A 13,618-nucleotide genomic window follows, 5' to 3' on the forward strand; every position below is an offset into this window, starting at 1 on the left:
GGTTGGGTGCACATGTTACAAATGCGCAAGGACCTGGGTTCAAGCCCCCAGTCCCCACCTGCAGGGGGAAAGCTTTGCGAGTGGTGAAGCAGGGCTGTAGGTGTCTCCCTGTCTCTCTCCCTCTCTATCACTCCTTTCCCTCTCAATTTCTGGCTGTCTCTATCCAATAAATAAATAAAGATAATGAAAAAAATTTAGAAAATGTTCAGTTGGTTATCCACGTGGAACACATTTCCAAGAGAGATCTGCAAACATTTAGAGAATGTGCTCTAGTCAGTTTTTCATTGTGGAGTCGCTGTTTGACCTTAGTGTGACCTGAGAGGACCCAGAACCACAAGTAGGATCTGTATCCACAGGGGAAGTTATTTCACACTAATGCTGCAATTTCTAGGGAAGTGGCACAGGGCCTGAGCCTCTTCTCCATAGAAATTTAGACAGTGGGAGAAAGCCCCCCCACTTGTAAATAAAGAAAGAAATCCCAATTTGGGGGTATAAACTTAATTACTCTTGGCTTTTTAAAACCCCTAAAAATCCAAGGAGAAGTACCATCTGTCTCCTCGGTCACTGTGTGTTTTTTGAAGAAAGTCCCAAGTGTATCTTTGACCTCAGCAGAATTTATTAAGAACAGTTGGCAAGCCCAGATTTGGGCTCACATTCCCCTAATCTGCCTTCCAAATTCCTGCTTGCATTTTGCTTCCTTGTATCCTGTATATTTCGACTTGGTATTTCAGCATTTGTCACGGATCCTATTTTAAAAAGCAAGCTTGCCATTGTTTTGGCTCAGGTATTTTAAAAATCAACAACTGAAAAGCCAGGGGGGTCTTCAGGAGGCCTTGGGAAAGAAGGCCATGCCAACTGTTTCCTGTTAGTAAGAGATGAATTTGGAAAGCATGTTCCTTAGTCTTTGACCTCATCTTTTGTCTCCTATTTCTTCCCTGATGTCTGAGAAAATATAATCAATTGACTTAAAATGAGGATGAAATTAATTTCCTTTCCAAAGTTCAGGAGAGTTCTTTAGCAAAAAACACAAATCTGGGAAAGGAGATGGTTATCTTAAATTTGTGAGTGGAATTAGATTGCACATATAAACTTGACCCTAGGAGAAATCATGATAACTGGCTTAGGCTAAATCATCCTAATTTCTACATCCTTCTATAATATCAGCCTTTACTTCCCAGATCCTCAGCCACCGCTGCAGTAAACATTGATATTTAACTAACTTTAAGCTCCCTCTGCAAAACTTTATCAGTTGATTAACTTATTCATATTAGAGTGTTGAAGAGGAATATGTGTTGACTTCTAAATCTAAGTAAGCAGTGGTCCAGGAGGTGGCACAGTGGGTACAGCACTGGACTCTCAAGCATGAAGTCCTGGAGTCCTGGGTTCAATTCCTGGCAGCACATGTACCAGAGTGATGACTGGTTCTTTCTCTCTCTCTCCCCCTATCTTCTTCATGAATAAATAAATAAAATCTTAAAAAAATAAATCTACGTGAATATTTATGATAACATGTACTAATCACAGATATCTCAAGTTCTGTGATAGTCTGTAGGATATTTCTGAAAAAAAATATTTTTTTTTGGTTGCGAGATAATTTCCAGGGGTTGCTAAACCACATTATTAATTTGTTTGCAGTCAAATGAACTTCTTTAAGTTTTTTATCTTTATTTATTTATTGGATAGAGACAGCCAGAAATTGAGAGGGAAGGGGGTGATAGGGAGAGAGACAGAGAGACACCTGCCATACTGCTTCATCACTCACAAAGCTTTCCCCCTGCAGGTGGAGACTGGGAGCTCAAACCTGGGTCCTTGCACATTGCAACATGTGCACCCAACGTGGTGCACTGCCACCTGGCCCCCAGGCAAATGAACTTCTTTACCTCCTTCAGCAGAGTGGGACCCTTTTAATATCTTGGTGTTTTTTTTGCATAAACCTGCCTGAGTGCCCTTTTGGATGTAGGGCCAGCAAAATGTTGTAATCTGTGCCACCTTCACATTTACCTAACTGTATTGCAGAGACCCTGCAATATATTAAACTAGGATTATGCTGTGTTATAAGGCCTTTGGTATCCTTGGAACAGTACCTGATGAGAATGCAGGGTGTCCTCCTCACTTCATGCTTGGGCTCTGCCTTTTATTTCCTATTCCTTTCTGTATACCAGTGTCACCAGAGACTTTGCTTCTCAAGCGCTCTACAGCTTCCAGACACTTTAGTATCAAGGGGAGGCAGTTTGGATTCCCCTTTATGGTTGGAAAGACAGAACCAGAAGACTGATTTGAAAGCCTTATTTCAGTTACAGGAAGAATCAGAAGAATAAGGATTGTTTTCCACAAATGCTATAGGGCTCCCAACATGTTTCTGTTTGCTTCCAGTCCTGTATCTCTAGATGGTAAAAGTCACCAGAGTGGTTTGACCTCTGTCATATCACTGCTTGTGTTATGTAATGAGACTAACTACTGCCACTTGCAGGTGTTGGGATAAATACAATGGCTCCTAGTACGAAAACAGCCAGTCTGGACTCCTGGGTAAAAAAAAAAAAAAAAAAAAAGACTACAGGGAATCGGGCGGTAGCACAGTGGGTTAAGCACATGTGGCGTGGAGCAAGGACCGGCGTAAGGATCCCAGTTCGAGCCCCCAACTCCCCAACTCCCCACCTGCCCGGGAGTCGCTTCACAGGCAGTGAAGCAGGTCTGCAGGTGTCTATCTTTTTCTCCCCCTCTCTGTCTTCCCCTCTCCATTTCTCTCTGTCCTATCTAACAATGATGACATCAAATACAACAACAATAACTAAAACAAGGGCAACAAAAGGGAAAAATAAATACAAATAAATATAAAAAATAAAAAAAAGACTACAAGCTCTGAGATTTTCACTGAGTATGTGCATTGGCATGGGAGGAATGAGGGATCTTTATGAATCAGACAAGTCTGTCAGAAAGGTTAGCGGACTTGCACTGTAAACATGGGTATTTGCATTTTAAAAACACTCTATGAAACCAAGACTTGACCAAAGGTTTGCGGCTGATTATTTATGCTTAACATGTGTACTCAGATATTTTGATCTTGTAGGGCTCTTTACACTATTATTTGCGTCTATTTTGCTTGATTCCAGAATGCAGAAGTCATTCTATATCTTTCAAATGGATAAAATATTTTAGAGGAGAATAGCTACATTAGTTTTAGAAAAGACAATAAAGGGAGTCGGGCGGTGGTGCATTAAGCACAAGTGGCACAAAGCACAAAGAACGGCGTAAGGATCCCGGTTCCAGCCCCCGGCTCCCCAACTGCAGGGGGGTCGCTTCACAAGTGGTGAAGCAGGTCTGCAGGTGTCTGTCTTTCTCTCCCCCTCTCTGTCTCCCCTTCCTTTCTCTATTTCTCTCTGTCTTATCTAACAATGATGACAATAATAATAATAACTACAAAAATAAATAAGACAATGAATAAGGAATAGTGAAAAGATTCAGAGGATACTCCTAGGTCTGGCTGGGCTACTGGAGTCCATGGAGTGGGAACAGGGACCAGTCCAGAATCTGCTGGTCAGAATTTGGGTTCACAGAGGGTGGGCTTGTCTTGTGGGTACTTCAGCAGTGAAATATATGCACACACTGCCAAGGACGTCATCCAAAGCACAGACAGTCAGAAATGTGTTTTTTTTTTTTTTTTCCTTTGTTCGGTCTTCTTTTTTCTACATGTGCCTGTCCTACCTTTTACAATTCTTGCTTTTAGTATTACTTAAGGAAATATCCCGTCTATGGACTAGAAAAAATAAGGTATAGTTAATAACTTAGTTCTAAAAAGGATGTCTATCCCCACCAGGGTTACTGCTGAGGCTTGGTGCTAGCACTATGAATCCACTGCTCCCAGAATCCCTTTTTTTTTTTCTTCTCTTTTTATATTTTATGGGTTAGGACAGAGAGAAAGTGAAAGGGGAGGGGGAGACTGACAGGGGGAGAGAAAGAGAGACTCCTGTGGGCCTTCACTGTTTGTGAAGTGTCCCCCTTGTAGGTGGGGGTGGGCGGGCGCCCACCTAAGTCCTTGTACATGGTAGTAAGTGTGCTTGTCTGGGTGTGCTACCACCTGGCCGCCTAGAATGGAATAGCTAAGCGAGCAAAAGAAGTGAATTCTCAGTAGTATGAGGAGTTATTATTAAATAACAAGTATGACATTATTCATAATTTCCAACCCTAGGAAACAATGTAATGCTTATATAGTGTTACTTCACAGTAGAAAGGAAACACAATGGCCAGGGAGATATTTCAGTATGTTCGAGCCCAGGACATGCACAGTTGATACCCTGGAGGTGCCTGTCTTAATCCCTGGCAATACGACAAGCCAGAACTGAGCAGTGCTCTGGTATCGCTCTCTCTTTCTCTTTCTTCCTGTCTCTACCTCTCTCATAAAAACAAACAAAAAAACCAAATGAATATTTTTTTGTTGTTGTTTCAAAAAGAAGGAAGTGCTGCCTGCTTTTTATAGTATGGGTGGATAATGAGGGGATTATGCTGTGTTACAAAGCCGAAAAGAGTAAATAAAATACCGTCTGATTGATCTCACGTGCATGTGGGGTGTCAGAAGTCTTAGCTCATAGAAAAAGGAAATAGAAAGATGTCAGGGCCAGGAGTCAAGGTAAATGGAGATACTTTAGTCAAAGGGGACACATTTTCTCTAGTAAAATAAGTAGGTTGTGGAGAGAAGTAAATTTTATTCCAATAGCAAGTGGTATAATTAGACCATTGTGCCATTATCCACTTTCATCCTCATTCCACCTTTTTACCTTAGGTCTAATTCTTTGTCCATCATAGGACAAAGAAAACAAACACACACACACACACAAAAAAAAAAAAAAAAAAAGAAAAAAGAAAAAAAGGGAAAAAGAACCAGAACAAGAAAACAGGGTAGGAAAACAAGAGAAATCACTAAAGAGGTAAATACAGAAAGAATCAAGAAGGTATCAACAATTCAGTCAGAAAAGCAAGGCTAGTAGCTGCTGTTATCAACTAAATTACTGAAAAAGTACCCTGGATGTGTTTTATTGGACAGTCTCCTCACTGAAGTGAGAGCGTGAGAAAAGAATTGGAAGTGTGTGTAGGGAAAAATACTGAAATATATGTCCCCAAATCCTCCTCCAACTGCCCAGTTTCTTCTCAGGTTTAGGACTAGAACAGATACTACAAATGTTTAATTCTCTGAATTGTTGGTATGTCTTTAACTCATTATTTTCATAAATATTATAAATATGTTTTTTCTTTTTTTAATTTTTTATTTGTAAAATGGAAATACTGACAAGACCGTAGGATAAGAGGATAAGATACAACTCCACACAATTCCCACCACTAGAACTCCGTATCCCATTCCCTGCCTTGATAGCCTTCCTATTCTTTATCCCTCTGGAAGCATGGACCCAGGGTCATTGAGGGATGCAGAAGGTAGAAGGTCTGGCTTCTGTAATTGCTTCCCCACTGAACATGGGCATTGGCAGATGGATCCATACTCCCAACCTGTCTCTCTCTTTCCGTAGTGGGGCGGGGTTCTGGGGAAGCGGGGCTCCAGAACACATTGGTGGGGTCACCTGCCCAGGGAAGTCTGGTTGGCATCATGGTAGCATCTGGAAACTGGTGGCTGAAAGAGTTAAGATATAAAGCAGAACAAATCGTTGACTAATCAAGACTATACTTTCAGGGATCATTTCTATAGTTTATTACAAATTGTTGACTAATCATGGACCTAAAGGCAAGAATATTGCAGATGAAGATTGGAGTCTTCGTTTTGGATAAAGCTAGTAGGTCTATTTTAGGTATATTCCAAGGGGCCCATGACTTTACTAGTTTTTGCCTGAGTTGACAAGTAACACCCAGGTTATTATCTGGGGAGATAGTGTCATAGTTGGAAAAAGAACCAGAAAACTGGATCAGGGAAGAGATTAGCTCCCGCATATGAGAAAGGTAATTAAATATTGTTAACTGTGACGCCCCTCGATTTGATCTAGTGCCCATATTCATCACAGGAGCCTATGTAACCTCTGCATACCTGTAGGTCTGAGCTCACATTCTGTGATCATGGCTAGGAACATTCCAGGCTGCGCTAATTTCAGGACCCATCTTCTTCAGGTGGTAGAGTATGTTGTCCAGCCTCCATTTAGAGAATGGAATTGTCCCTACAACTGTTGATCCACATTGAGGGCAAGGACTTATAAGGGCCCACAAAGGGGTCCATTATGTTGTTCCTGATGGAGATGACCATTGACAGTGGAGAGAGGGATCTTTTAGAGGTCTAGGCCCATCATGTCCATATGGCAATCCCTGGAAGCAACCCAGGTGCCCAACAACAGATGAGTGGCTGAGAAAGCTGTGGTCTATACACACAATGGAATACTATGCAGCTGTCAAGAACAATGAACCCACCTTCTCTGATCCATCTTGGATGGAGCTAGAAGGAATTATGTTAAGTGACCTAAGTCAAAAAGACAAAGATGAGTATGGGATGATCCCACTCATCAACAGAAGTTGAGAAAGAAGAACAGAAAGGGAAACTCAAAGCAGAATCTGACTGAGTTTGGAGTAGGGCACCAAAGTAAAAATCTCTGGGTGGAGGGTGAGGGTAGATGTTCAGCTTCACTGGGGCGGGGGGGTGGGGCATGAGGTGGGAGTGCTTAGGGAGGTGCGAGGGACATAGACCTTTGGTAGTGGGAATGGTGTTACTATACATGTCTATTCACTTATAGTCTCACAAATCACTATTTAATTTATATGAGACGGGGAAAAAGGGATTGAAATGTCTCAAACTTTTTGATACATAGACCATAGCTCTGAGTTCCTTCAGTCTAAGCACTTAAGACTTCAAATTGGCTATCAGATTGAATTTTAACAGTGGGCTTAAATTTTCCATATAGATAAGGGCGAGAAGACAAAATACCTCTCCTCTGATTCAATTCTTTTTGCTTACTAATACCATACTCGACCAAGCTAGTTGTTGCCCCTGTCAGGGAGAGTCTGCATGTTGTTTATTTCTGTTTTAAAATTTTGTCAGTGTCTGTTCTCACCTAGTCCTGTTCCCCAGTTATAGTCAGGTAATTTTTACCTCTTATTTCTATTTGGAAAAATTTATATGCTCATAGTTATGTAACTTGAAACAGGTCACTAATTGAAAAAAAATAGAATTAGAGTTCTATTTTCTGCCCTTTGTGTTTAAGAAATGCTTATTGAGAAACAGAGAGAATGGTTAAATAATATATACCAAGGCATCCAATATCATGACAGAATTCAGGATGTAGTGGGGGACCGGCAGGAGGAGAAGGAGAAGAGTAGTTGGCAGGAGCCATGTGTATCATTTTTCTCTGTTTAGAAGTCCATATGGTGCTCACAATCCTTTGCTCAATCGTTATATAGTCTTAGTCTACAGATTTTTAAAAATAAACTCTATTAAAAGCTTTACATATAAGTTACACATTTTATATTATAATTCACAAGATAAATTTAAAAAGAGGGCTGACATTGAAAGGTATGTTGTGAGACATCTACTTCTAATGAAAAAAAAAAAAAACTTATTTCTTAAGACATTCCCATTCCTTGAATTGATGAATCAAATGACAAGTCACATGACTTTGTTGAGATTGAGTGGGTTTTTAATGTGCAAACTACTCAAAGAAGTGTCAGTTCTTGGTCTTCAGAATCTGATCTAGTTTGCGTAGTGAGATACAGTCATAAAATCAAGCTGTTGTGTTGGGAGACAGGTCAGCTGGGTACAGCAGTAACTCATATACCTGACACAGCAGAGGTCAAGGTTCAATACTTGGCACTACTTTATGCTAAATTAGTTGAGCGTGCTTGATCTTCTCTCTGTCCTTCTTTGTCACTCACCTTCCTCTCTCTCTCTTTTTTGCCTCCAGGGTCATTGCTGGGGCTCAGTGCCTGCACCATGAATTCACTGCTTCGGGAGGCCATTTTTTCTCCCCTTTTGTTGCTCTTGTTGTAGCCTTGTTGTGATTATTATTATTGTTGTTGTCGATGTCATTTGTTGTTGGATAGGACAGAGAGAAATGGAGAGAGGAGGGGAAAACAGAGAGGGAGAGAGAAAGACACCTGTAGACCTGCTTCACCGCTTGTGAAGCGACCCCCCTGCAGGTGGGGAGTCGGGGGCTTGAACCCGGATCTTTAAGCAGGTCCCTGCGCTTTGTGCCACGTGTACTTAACCAGCTGCGCTACCGCCCGACCCCCCTCCCTCTCTCTCTCTTTTTTTTAAAATTTATTTATTTGTAAAATAGAAACACTGACAAGACCATAGGATAAAAGGGATACAATTCCTACCACCAGATCTCCGTATCCCATCCCCTCCCCTGATAGCTCCCCTATTCTTTATCCCTCTGGGAGTATGGACCCAGGGTCATTATGGGGTGCAGAAGGTGGAAGTCTAGTTTCTGTAATTGCTTATCCACTGAACATGAGCATGACAGGTCGATCCATACTTCCAACCTGTCTCTTTCCTCTCTTATTGAATCTCAATAATAACAAACAAATCTTTAAAATAACTTTAAAAATGGGAATAGATTGTATAATGGTTCTGCAAAGAGACTCTCATACCTGAGACTCCAAAGTCCCAGGTTAATGTCCCATAGTACCATAAGCCAGAACTGAGCAGTGCTCTGGTAAAAAGAAGAAAAAAATTTTTAAAAAGCAGTCTGTAACTTAGAATACTGGTAATGATATTTTAGAGTTTAATCTTACAGACAGTAGCCTGCTACTTGATATTAATCATTCTGATTTATAATTCTATCTTTTTTGGGGATAACTTTTGGCAAATATAAATATAACTAAATGGAGCTCTCTTTTCTATAATCTTACTGGTAGTTTTTATGCATGATGCGTTTACGTTATTAATTTTTCATATATTGTTCAGTTAAAAAGAGTGATGGAAGTGGGTCACACTGTCCTCTGCTGGCTATCTGCCCTACCACCCACTGCTTCCTGGATTTGTAAATTCAGGGATACAGACCAGCTGCCTTGAACAGACTCATTTAGAGCACACTCACAAGAACAAATGCCTGGAAACGCCAAAGTGGGGGGGGGGGGACATGGAAACAATGCATCTCAATGATTGCTTATAGATGTAGTCTGTAAGTAATCACTGTTAGAATCACCATTGACCTGTAAGCTCTGACTTTTAGATCTGGAGATATATGATGATCATTTTTATTCACATGATATTTCCCTAGATGAGAACTATAAGGCTTTGACATAGAATTAAAAACAAATGTGAAAACTGAGAAATACACCCCATGTATTATCTTCACAATGAACTTAAAAAAAAAATTATTTATTTTCCCTTTTGTTGCCCTTTTTTATTGTTGTTGTAGTTATTGTTGTTGTTATTGATGTCGTTGTTGTTGGATAGGACAGAGAGAAATAGAGAGAGGAGAGGAAGACAGAGAGGGGGAGAGAAAGACAGACACCTGCAGACCTGCTTCATTGCCTGTGAAGCAACTCCCCTGCAGGTGGGGAGCCGGGGGAATCAAACCAGGATACTTATGCCAGTCCTTGTGCACAATGAACTTTATATGTTAACCTTGACATCTTCAAGAACCAAAGGTCATGGACATACATCTGCTGTGCAGAGTTTTTAAAGATATACCTTGGAGCCATGAGACCTCCACTTGCAAAACAAGTAATGTTATTTTATTGCCTAACAGAGTATGATATAAAGGATAAAATAATGTCAATTACTTTCATAGATATTCAAACTGAAACCAAAAAATAAGATTTATTTTTTAAGATCTACCACTTGGAATGTATCAGTTATTTTGAGTAATACTCATAATATCATCATTAGACAAGATAAGGGAATGAGATACTGGAAAATCAAAATTTTATTAATAGTTGATCGATAGTAACAATGTGAGCAGTGTTTTAACTGAAGTTCTATAAGAAGTCATCATTATAATCAGATAGTTTAAAAAAATGAAAAAAGAGAGGAGACTTAGACATGGCTGTGGAGTAGGAGTCATTTCAGACTGCTCTTGTGATTAAAAAAAAAAAAAAAGCAAGCAAACAAACAACAGCAGCAGCAACGAAAAAGTCAACAAAATACAACCAGTATTTCTCCAGAAATTCACTAAACCACAGCCCGGAAACCTCTGGGACTTGGTTTGTCTTTCCTGATGCCTCTCCTCTTGATCCCTCACCCTGTTACACTGCTTCTGCTGACCTCAACTAAATCAACACAACCAGAGCCACCAGGCCACGTGCTGCCACTGCCTCGTTGCCTCTGATTGCATCCAGAGACACCGAGGCTGCGTTGTCAACGTTCCAACCCCAATAATCTGGTGAGACCTCTCCTAACACATGGGACTCCCTAGTTCCATTTCAGATGGTGCTTTATCCAGCAAAGTTACAGACCCTAACATAGGCCAGGGCCTAGGGGACCGGGTTCATGTATACACGTATCCATAATTAGGAGCAGCTATAGACCTCGAAGTAAAAGTGCTAAATAGTCCACTGTGATTATATGTAGAACTATTAGCTCAGCAATCTAGTAGAAAGACTGAAGAAAGCACCATAAAGTTTCTGTCAAATATTTATTACTAAGGCTTAGATACCCTCTTCGCCTACCCCCAACTTCACTTCCCTCAATCACTCTGTTGATTCAAGTAATTACACAAAAGAAAGCAAATAAGGTTTACTTTCTTTACAACAGGATTATTGTTACCCTTTTATAATCTTTGGAAGAAAAACTGTATATAATTGGCCAAGAGATATAGTGGCCAAAATATTTATCAACTAAAAACTAATATTTATCAACTAATATTTATCAATTATTGTCTCTCCACTGGAAACTCTCCCAAGGTTACAGATACGGGTTGACTATCTATATTTATATTTGCTTGCCCATTTTTCTATGGTCCTGCCTTCTCTTCCTTTTTTAAAAAAATTATTAGTGACTCAATACTGATTTACAAAATTGTAAGATAATAGGGGTATAATTTTGCTCCATTCCCACTAGGGAGAAATAATGAGTTTCCAATGGAGGGAATAGGGACATAGAACGCTGCTGGTGGTGGAAAGGTGTGGAATTATAGCTCTATTATCTTATATTTTATAAATTAATATCAAATAACTAATAAAAATGAACAAGGATATCAATAAATGCATTTAAACTACATTCATTTTTCTTTTATGATACACCAGGGTTTATATGTATATATATATAATGAGTTATTTCTTTTTAAAATTTGATTTATAAAATGGAAATACTGACAAGAATATAGGATAAGAGGGGTTCATTTCCACATAGTGTCCACCACCAGAACTCTGTATCCAATCCCCTGCCTTGATAATTTCCTTATTCTTTTTCCCTCTGGGGGTTGTTCAAAGAGATCTTTGTAAGTCTATGTTCAAAGTAGCACAATTTCTAATAGTCTAAATATGGAAGCAGCCTACATGCCTAATGACAGCAACTAAGCAAACTGTGGTATAAATATACAGTTCATTACTACTCAGCTATCAGAAAAGATGAAGCATTTTTTTTTCCATATTTTGGATGGAGGGTGATGAAATCCTGTTAAGTGAGATAAGCCAGAGAAAGAAGTGTGAATACTGGATGGTCTCACTGATAGCTGGTACTTAAGCAAAGGAAGGGAAGAAATGCATGATACACCAATTGCTTCTACTAAGTGAATACAGAAAGTTTGACTTTGTTCTATTCTACATAAGTTTGAAAAACAACATAAAGCAAGTCAAGAGCACATTTCAGTCTTTTTTTTTTTTTAAATGACTATTTTCTTAGTTTGTAAAAGTACTTTTCAACATGGAGTATATGGCTAACTCAAACTTTTTTTTAAGTTTAATTGACTTATTTATTTGTGTCCACACAGAATTATAAGTGCATTTACAAAGTGTCCTTGGCACTAAATACAAAATTATTTTCAAGATTTCCCACAAATCATCATTTTACATTATTCATAGCTAAATTAATTATGAAAGAGCACCTCAAACTACTTTTCAAGATTACTTTAATGCCAACACAGGTTGCAGGGAATATTACATACATAAGCATATACTGTCTTAAAATGAGTAGAAGTGTTGGCACTTAAAAATATGGTCTATTACTCTAGAAGAATATTCCCAAAATGTTCTTGGAAGGCAAAACCTTTTCTTTCTTTAAGAAGTGTTTCTTATCTAGCAGTGCAGCCTATGTAGCAGTCTGACAAGGTTTTAAGCTGGGTAGACTAATCTCTTGCCAAATAACCTTTTTATTTTGAGTCTTTTCACTCACTTTTCATATAGCAGTATTTTTATGTCCTCTTCTGACTCCGTGGCGTCTTTCAAGAAATGATTTGATGTCAGTAATTTATGCTCCTGTGTGCGGCACTTAGGTCAATGTCTTACTTCTCCAAGAGTGATTTGCAATTTTATGTTTTGAAGTAATTCTCTGGTAGAAAGCGTCTCCTGCAACATAGTTTTAAGCAGTACATAGCATGCAGGGAGACATATTCACAGGTAGCAAAATGATTTCAACATTCCACTCCACATTTGCATAAAAATAAGCCTTAAACTTGGACTGGAGTTGGTGTATTGCACCAAAGTAGAAGACACTGGGGTGAGGGGAAGGGCTCAGGCCATGATGGCAGCTCAACCTAATGGGGGTTGAACTATTATGTGGAAAACTGAGAAATGTTACGCATGTACAAACTATTGTATTTTACTGTTGATTGTAAACCATTAATCCCCCAGTAAAGAAATTAAAAAACAAAACAACTAAGTGTTAAATCAGCAACTTTTTTGATAAGTATTTTCACCGACAACTTAGTAAAAATGTGCGTAGTGTCATTAAATGCCCATTGCAGTGTAACTACAGCTAGGTTATCAGTGCTAAACAACATTATGAACTTGACACAATCGAATTGAAATAACATATTTTTCCCTATCAAAATGAAAGAGGGGCTGGGATACAGAGTTCTGGCGATGGGAACTGTGTGGAATTGTACCCCTCTTTTCCTATGGTCTTGTCAGTGTTCTCATTTTATAAAGAAAAGTTAAAAAAAAAAGAACACTATTACCATGATCCACAATAAGTAAAACAGGGGTTTCTCTAACAAGTAAGAAATCAAATATTTTCATAGGTCACTATATACCTGATGATATGTATTGCTGTATGTATGCTTTATAAAGTATACCTATTACATACCTACATATAGAAATGGTTTGGCAGTGTTATGCACAGAGATTTTTCTTTTGGGGTATAAACTCCCATGACTTTGATATGTAGTTCCTGGCCTGCAGCTGAAAGCTCATTATTTCTTCCTGACACTCAAGGCAAAACTAATACTTATCCTGTTTGTCTTTGCAGCTTGGGTACACAATTTTGAAAGCTTCTAAGTGGTTGAGATGGCTGTAGAGCTTCTCTATTCTAACCTGCTTTGTGATGTATTTTACATTAATTTGATTTTGATACAGATAATGAGCGAATTTGCTGTGAGTGAAGTTGACTACTTATGTGGAAACTGCTTCTATCTGGTGCTCTTCTTAATGAGAATTTTTATTTTTAATTCCTTCCCTTTATTTTCTTATTTTTTGATATTTATTTATTTATTTTATTCCCTTTTGTTGCCCTTGTTGTTTTATTGTTGTT

At 39.0% G+C, this 13,618-nt stretch overlaps 1 pseudogene; it reads left to right on the forward strand.

Moving 5' to 3' along the window:
* The first annotated feature begins 5,661 nt into the window (after positions 1–5,661).
* Positions 5,662–5,796, forward strand: LOC132534475 (small nucleolar RNA U3; annotated as a pseudogene).
* The last annotated feature ends 7,822 nt before the right edge of the window (positions 5,797–13,618 follow it).

Source organism: Erinaceus europaeus, chromosome 18, assembly GCF_950295315.1.
Source record: "Erinaceus europaeus chromosome 18, mEriEur2.1, whole genome shotgun sequence".
Lineage (NCBI taxonomy): Eukaryota > Metazoa > Chordata > Mammalia > Eulipotyphla > Erinaceidae > Erinaceus > Erinaceus europaeus.